The following is a 9,118-nucleotide window of genomic DNA, read 5'->3' as shown; positions in this document are numbered from 1 at the left end:
GGAGGTAATTTTCCAGCCCAACCACCCACAGAATCCGTTTCCCAGTCTGCAACCTAATTGAATTGGGACAAGTGCCAAAATCGCTTTTGGGCTAATCCGATTTGCGGTGAGGAGTATCTGAAGAACCCTCCAAGGAAACCCCGCCAGACTGGACACCCGCAAAATCTTGGCTTTCTTTCTTTGATAGCCCAGTGAAAAAAATTGGTCATCGCAAAAAAAATTGAACAAATACTCATGTGCACTTGAGTTTTCTTTTTTATCCAGCCCGTCCCTTTGTGGCAGATTTTCTTTCATATTTTTCCATTTGTTGTCCAAAAGAAGAGAAGGTCGAGCGTAGGTGGAGCTCCTTTGGCTGGTCAGTCAGGCGCAAATTATAAAGGAATTAATGGTAGATCCAGTCAGAGAATAGAGGCACAATGTGCATAAGGAAAACCACACAAAAAAGAGAGAGATTCAGGACAAAAGGGAGTTTGAGGTTTGGGAGGGATTACGGCCTGACAATCTTGGCGCAAAAATTGCCATTTAAATATGCCCATAATCGTAATGAAGCCCAGACTGTCCCGGAGCTAAGCTGATTGATGGCTCTTGCCAAAGATGATGTAAGAACTCCAGCTATCCATCAAGGGCTGCCAGCCACTGCATCGATTTCAAATGCAAATTTTGTCCGACTCCGGGATCGAGTCTGCCTGGAAGACTAACCCACTTAAGACTGTCATTATGATTATTATTGATCATCAGCCGCGAAGAGGAGTGAATGCAGAACTGGATCTCGGATTGTCTTCATTTGCATGACGAACAAGTTCTGCAGATTAACTAGCCAATGTTTTGAGAAAACTTTTCAGCAAACAATCCACCCAGGGGCAATAAACAACAAATGAAAATGAAATTGAAATGGAAATGGATAGGACATGGCACTCGGAGCTTACCGTATGACGGGATTAGCGTTCTTGCTTAATTTTTTCTTCGAATACAGTTTTGCTTCTCATTTTTTTTTACCAGGTATCTTGAGAGGACTCTGCCAGCTGTCAGCTTAGATGGCTAACTTGATCTTAAGCTGTTTTGGTCATGTGAAAATTATGGAAAGCAGGCAAACAAACTTCGGACTGGGCCGGCGGACAATAAGTAACAAAAATTGCACAAGATTGCAGCGATCGCGTTATCGCAGAACGATCAGAACTCGCCAGGTAGGAAGGAAGGTAAGTGCGTATAAGGATTCCCACACGGGACATCGGGACGACTTGAAGTGGTTCAACTAATCAAAACTGACAAGGCAGCAGAGCGGTTTGAGATCAGGTCCCGACATCCCTCCGATGATCCAGATGAGACGATGCGAGGAGAGGCGAGGGATACGGAGGCTGGCCGGAAGTGCGAAAGGAGTTCATCAAATGGTTAGGTGACAAAAGGGTTGCTCAGGACTTACAAGGACCACATCCCGACCGAGGTCAGGTATAAAACAAAGACGAGGGTCAGATTCCATGCCCCCGTTCGTCAGCCGATTGACAGACACGGGGCCAAAGTTTAAATTAAATTAAATTCATAGGTTCAAAAGTTGACAACAACAATTTTATAGAGCCCATAGGATAACCTTAATGAATCCGGGATGCGTAACGACGGGTTGGGCAATATAAACTGGTCAGCTTCACTCGGAGATCAACTCCGATATGGTCTAATAAGTAAAGAAGTTGCTGAGAATCTATTTTTTATATTATGATATTACCAAGGGTTAGGTACAACTATTATTAGAACTTGTTTACCACTAAAGTTTAGAACAATGTTTGCTTTAAATATTTGAACTCAGGTGTTAGTTAAAGTTAAAGTTTTCACACCACTTTAAGAATATAACACGTACTATTAAAAACAACATCGAATTTGAAAAATGTAATCTTGGGAATCCATTAATATACATTTGAATTTATACCACTAAATTGTGAAAAATATAAATTTTTAAGTATTTTAACCATTTGTAGATAAAGAAGTCTTAAGACCAGTTAACATTTTACAAGATCTATATTGTAAAATTAATTTCTTATTTGTTTTTCTTTATACATTTTAATGCACACCTTACAATTTTATTATCAAAATAAATTATTATTACCTTCATTGTTATTTAATCAATTTTATAAGTTTTCCTATTGGTCACAGTATATCTAGATCAAATTTCATGCTGATTTAGCAATAATATACCATTAGACATATGTCTCAAATTTTAAAATGGGGTTTGTTCTTTTTCACATGTGGCACAAGCCTCATTCAATTCGTATTCCATTTAAATGCCCCTCAATTGGAAGTTTGCTATTTTTATTTTTTGCCGAGATGCGTATAATAAATTCGCATAAATTATGGCAGGGCGTAGCAAAATCGATACGCAAATTTTCCAGCAATGAAAAATTTGCAAAAAAAAAGGCGCCGAGTAAAATGCGACACACGCAGACAAATGGAAAACATTTGTAACGGCCATTAATCGATGTTGGTTATATCCAAATGCAAATTGAATTAGCAAAGGGGTTACAGTTGAAAGGGCACCCAGGGGCGGGGAAGGGGTGACAGTGGCTGAGGGGGGTGAGTCACCAGTTTAATGAAGCCATTAAAAGATTTTTCTCGATTCTTGACATTTGTCAATCGCTGGGCGGTGCCCGTGAAATAAAAATTTGTGAAATTTAAAAATTGGCAAATTTTTAATGGGCTACCAGGAAACGCCTCCCGGGACCCATATATTTATAGAGAAATACATTTGATTGTTGTGTTTCTGGACACTGCGGGGTTGATAAAGGGTTAAATGTTGGTTACAACTTTGGTTTCTTTTCATTCTTCTCCTTTTTTTTAGGTATTCGGCCGCGTGTTCATAATGACAAAGTTTGGCCATTAAATTTCGCCATGCTCTTTTGAAAGTTTTCTGCTTTTGTCAAATTATAATTGCTAAATCTTGTCCAAAAATGTTAGAAGCCCTATAATGCAAACCGTTAGCTAACTCACACTTGTTACAACCAAAAAACAGATCTAGATTGGGCGCAGAAACAGAACTGGAAATGGAAATAGAACCAGAATGCGAAAATAAAAGCAACTGGAACGGTCTCAACCTTAATTTGTATTCAATCAAGGGGTCTGATTCAGGTCTTCAGGTTCCTCACGGTCACTTTTGCCCTGCAACTGGGAACAATCAATGCTCATCAGCATTCGAGGATACTCCATGATTTGCATATGGATGCGCTGACCCTCGGTCCTACAACACAAACAAATAAACAAAGAGTTGCTACACTTATGTCGCCTTGGGCAGTTCATCATTCTGCGGCAATCGGCGGCGGCGAGATGATCATCCAGATCTTCAGCGGTATTGGGATCGGGATCTCCATCGAGATGATCGCGGTGGTGCAGCTGCTGATTTCGCTGTTCCCGGGGTGAGTCAGCCTCATCTCATCCGTGCGTCTTGTCCTTTCGCGACGAGTCCTTCGAAGGTTCGCGCGCTGTCAGAAGCAATCAAGCCGACACACTCTTGACACAAAACGATGCGTAACTCTTCGAGAGCGAATTCATCATCATCATCAAAAGGATCCGTGACCAGAGCCGAGGGCGCGCTAATTTACTTGACTTGATCTCGCCTTCCCCTGCTCCTCCTCCAGCTCCTTCTCCTCTATATGTACCTCTATATGTGTATCTTTCTTCCTCTTTCCCCGATCTCGATCTTGATCGTGGTCTCTCGAGTGGCCTTTTAATGCCTGGCAGCTGCCCGGTGGTTCCGATCACAATGGTGTCCGCTAATTGCTGACTAGTCATTGTAAACTTCAAGGATTGAAACGTTAACTAAGTTTACTTCTTGCCGTGTTGGTGAAAAAAGGGGTTTTAAAGCGTGTAAACAAAGAACGTTTAACACAATTAAAATCGGAAAATATTATTTAACAGCTACAAAATAAACTTTCATGTCAATTTTATCAAGATGTGCCTTAAATATTTAGTTTAAAGTTTAACTTTTATTTATATTTAACTATTTTAATGATTTTGTTTAATAATCTTAATCTAATCTAAATCTAATCTATTTTATATATTTTTCTTAAGCCAATTTCCGAACTTTGTTCCATCACAAGTTGACATGTGAAAACAATAAATGAATAGATTCCCACAGGACTTTATGACTGGATAAAAAAAAACATTTCACCATAAAAATGCACAATAAATAGCTTAGCAAATTCTATTTATCCTTAATTCTATTATTTTTTATGCCAACTTTTCTGACACCTTCGCAAGGCCCTTTAAGGATACAATTGGCACTTAATGCCTAATTCGCTTAATCCGAATCAGCTCTACCGATTCATTATAGAACCCTCTTCAGCTAGTTACAAAATATATAGCACCTGAAAAGGAACAATATATAGCTCCGCCAACCAGTTAACGCCTCCGCCAAGAATATGAAAACCAAGTGACAGACAAATCATATTATAGACGAACCAACAGAAACCCTTCAACCTGCAGATTATAATGGAAAAATAAAAGGAAAAAAACTGAATAGAAATTCAAAGAATCCGATGAAAAGCGCAACAAGACAGAAAATAACAAAAATATAACAAAATATAATACCTAACCGAACTGCCAGGAGAATGCATGTAATTGACTTTTGTGCCCGGCATTTTTCCACCATTCATGAGGAGAGAGTCCAAGGAGGCGACAATTCATTGAGCATCATCCAGACAAACTGGCGGCGGAACCCAAGGGAACCCACAGACCCATCCCATCCAGGCCGTTCGTTTCTTTTCAGCTGCTTATTTCCTTAGGATCCCGAACGAATCTCTCAATGGCGCAACGTCTGTGCACTCGACTCTCGGCCAAGGATACGCCGAAAAAGTGTCAAAATTCCTATAATCCGCTTTAAGGTGTTTTAATGCCCAAAAACCCGGGACGTGGTCAGCACAGCCACCTTGCCTGCCTGCCTCGTTTCACATGAATGAATTTTCAATTTGCTGCATGTCCATTGTCTTGGCAACCGGCACAACGTCCTGCCATTCAGACCATTCCAGTCATTCTGGCCATTCAGACCATTCTGGCCATTCGATTCATTCGGGCACGTAGGTGTTTTTTGTCCGCGTCATTGTCTCTAACCCCGCTGCCCGCTCACAGGACAATGGCCCTGCGGGTGGGGGCCAACGGCAGCGAGCGCTACGAATGGCCGACAGGATAATGCCACGAAAGGGGAAAAGGACAGGCTTAGATGCAACTACGGCTGCAGATACAAATACATCGAAAAAAGAGCAGGGAGCCGTGAAAGGCACTCGACGCAGGAAGCCGTCAAGAAGAGCCACCAATAAACGCTAACAAAGTCCAGCCGACGCCTGCATTATGGCCAACAAGGCAGACAAGGTCAAGTGGCCAGTGGCCAAAGAAAGCATACAAGTATTGCCTTATGGCTTATAAAACATTTTAAAATGCACGGCATCTGCCATTGAAACAATTTTGAATTAATTTACAAAACGACTTACAAAAGGTTTACAAATCGGCTTAAAACTTTTTTGTTGGGGAATCCTAATCGCAGAGTTCTCATGAATTAATGAGAAGTTACGGCTCTTTTGTTTAGTTAGTTGTGTTACTTATATGTTAATAAATAATACAATTCATAGAACGTATTAGCTAATCCTTATTTCTATGAAAAACATATTTTAATTCCCAACCAAAAAGAAACATTTTGTATTTGAGTATTTAAACTATTGCATGTTTAAATCCTAATGCGTATTTATACATGTAGTCCCATTTTCGATTTCAAGCATTTTAAACTTCCCAAAATGTATCTTTCAATTCCGTTCGTATTCCAGAGATATCTCGCAATCTTTCCCATGCTAGCAGCTCCTATATCATCGTGTCCTTTTCTTGCCGCGTAATCGTCTGCATTCAAATCGATCGATCGACGGACAGTCTGTCCTGACCAAGGCTACTACCCCAGACTACCAGACTGCGTGTCCATTAGTAAAGACCATTCCAATACCATTTTTTAAGCATGTCTGGGACATTAAACAACTGGTTTTTGAAGGCCTGTGAACAACATGATTTAGCATTTTGATTGCAATCGTTGGACAATCATAAGGAAAAAAGGAAGAAAAAAGTAGCCACGCTAATCAATCGGTCAGCCCGACAGGCAGTCTGGGTCGATATGTATCGATATGTTTCGTCCAAAAATATTGAACTACAATAAAGAATATTTATTAACAAGTTAAGTATTTCTTTTCATCTGGAGTAAGAAATGTCATGGGGCTTTAGTATCAGATAGTTCCTATTTGACCAATTTTCATGCTGCTCAGCAGTTCTAATCAACAGTTTTTTTTAGATGCACGAATGTTAAAAAAAAACGTGTACCTTTTGTGGTCTTTCTACGAAATTCCCCACATGTCCCAAGAACAAACCCCGAAACCATATGAGTTCCTGTTTATCTACTATCTTGCCTATCAATCGGTGTGCCATAACTGCATTTGGTTTTGTCAGTTTCCGTACGGTCTTTTTTCCTCCTTTGGTTTATCAATTTGCTGCAAATCTGGGCTTTGTTTGGGATGTGTATCTGGAAGGTTTCGCAAGGATTAAACGCACTCAGGCTCGACGATGGCAATCTCATTTGTTTGCGACAATTGTTTGGCCATCGATGGATCGATGCTGATTTCGATGCTTCGATCGTTTTTAAACCAAATCTGTTTGCCTTGTGGCCTATGAAATTGTATCCGATGTTTATCTTTAAGGGCAGAGCAAAATCCGAACGGTGAAGTAAATTGCGGAAGGGGAAAGGGCTTCTCTTAGAAGTCCCAAGCGGTTGCCAAACACAACCGAAAATTTGAATGATTTTCCTCGTGCTTTTTGCTTTTTGATTACCATTAATGAGCGACAAAAAGTGCAAAAATTTACATGGCAACGGCGGCATCTCTGCCCCCATTGTTGTCCTGGTCTTTAGAAAATTTTCAATTCACCGCGACAGGAGCTTGACAGGAGTGTGTGGAAGCCTCATCCACCTCGGCAACCTATCCATCCCCAACAATAACGATTTAGGCATTAGAGCTCCATTGAAATCTTTTTCGTTGCGATTGTTGAGCTTCTTTCTGCAGGCTTAGGGCCTTGAAGACGGGCTCAACAAGATGTCAAATCCCCCATCTGGCTGTGCTCATCACATTATTCTCTATCTAAGTTGCAGTCGGTGCATTGTCAGCGCTTTTTGTCTAACTACTCATTAACATTTATTTGCAAGTGCAGAGAATGCCATGGCAAATGCAAAAGCAACTGCCATGATAAATATGACAAACAGACAATGCCCAGAAAAACAAACAGAAAACAGAAACTGACAATGGAAAAATGCACTGCGAAAAAAGGGGGGTTGGGTGATGAAAGGGTTAGAGAATGGTCGACATGGTAGGAGAAAAACAGAGATTTACATTCGCCCTAACGATTCGTAGCTATTGCCATTATAATGTTCATTGTTCAAGTTATTTTAAATATATATTAACTTTTGAGGTATTTTAAATCACTTGAGATATATTCTAGCTTAACATCAGCATTATAACGAATTTTATATCTACAGATATTTTCGATTAAACTATAAAAACTTCAAGATTAGGGAGGTCACGTTCAAAGAAGATGTACTTAATAATACTTTAAGGAAAATCTAATTATCCATTTAACTCGAATTTCCGACAAACCCCATTCAATAGCTAGCACAGCCATTTTAGGCATTCAGGTGAGTGCAGTGTATAATTACAATGGCTGACTAACTGAGGAAGCGAGACAGACACAGCGAAAGAGAAGGGGACATAGCCAAAGACAATGGACACAACCAGTATATAGAGTGCGACAGGGAGCGGTAGAAGACGAGAGAGCGAGAGGGGAAAACCGGGTCCAAATAAATGGAACAGTTGCAGTCCATCCATCCATCCATCCAGTCAGCCCTTCGTCACTCACTCAGTTCGTCAAGTTGGGGCTGGAAAAATGTGCGCCATTGTTTCGAACTTGCAATTGTTTGCTGACAATTGGCAAAAAGGCAGCAAGTACTACTCTTTTCTCAGACTTTTCCACTATCTTCCATGTAGGAAAGGCTTAGGTCATTAGAGTCAAATTAAATTAGAGTGTTAGTAGGTAGTTTCATCTTATAGCAGGTACACACTGTTTGCATTTGTCATTAGTTCGTTGTTAATTAAAACGAAGCCAAAGTGCCAGACGACAGAACTCGACACGACAGAGTGAATGGAAATCAAAATGCGCTAAAAACCGCCCTGAAACAATGGCAACACCTGCGTAATGCCCTGGCCCACCCAAAACCCTTCACACAAAAAGTCCTGGAACAAAGCCCGACCAAATGCGAATGGAGTTGGGACTCCGGAGTTACGAGCCGTTGTCCTGGCAACGCCACCAACACCAAAGCAAATTAACAAAACAATAATGTAGACACGAAAAATGCAAAGCAAAAGCAGGCAGTTTGCAGGACTATATACTCCTAAAGTCAGGTGCCATCATGCATAGATATAAAAAAATTAAATTATGGAAATGGTATTTCATGTGGGTCAAAACACTCAATTGTAAATCATCATTCCAGTACAGTACGAATTTTTAGATCATATAAATGAAAATTCCAACAATTTTAAAATCTCAAAATGTTGTACTATGTGAGAATCTAAAACATATATTACTTTAATCTTTGTGTGAGCTAAGGATAAAGTGTTCCAAAGTGGTCTGTCGAGACCCATTTCGGACTATGGCCACCTTGGCCAACATATCCACCATTTTGAGCTTGAGAATTGGCTAAAGGCGAATCGTAGTTGCGGGCCAGATGTCAGTCTCAGATCTCCACAGTTCAGCTCGATTCAAAAATAAATGTCCATTAAGATTAGTTGATTTTGCTTTCGATAGTTTGTTTTTCACCTTTTTTTTTATTTTTTGGACGCTCTTTGCTGGTCTCTAAGCAAATGCGGTAAATAATCATGAAACTCCCGAAAAGCTCACTCCCAATGGTGGCACCTCTTACCAGTAAAGAGACCGTCGTAGACCCCCACTTTACCCCCATTTTCCACTTGGCATTTCATGTAACACGAAACCTTCCCCAACCAGAAGCATTCCAATTGGAAACGCCCATCATGGGACTCGTTGTTTAGAGCGAAATGGCTATGGT

This window comes from Drosophila mauritiana, chromosome 3L (assembly GCF_004382145.1).
Source record: "Drosophila mauritiana strain mau12 chromosome 3L, ASM438214v1, whole genome shotgun sequence".
Classification (NCBI taxonomy): domain Eukaryota; kingdom Metazoa; phylum Arthropoda; class Insecta; order Diptera; family Drosophilidae; genus Drosophila; species Drosophila mauritiana.
The sequence above is the reverse complement of the archived record's forward strand: the minus strand, read 5'-3'. Positions refer to the sequence as shown.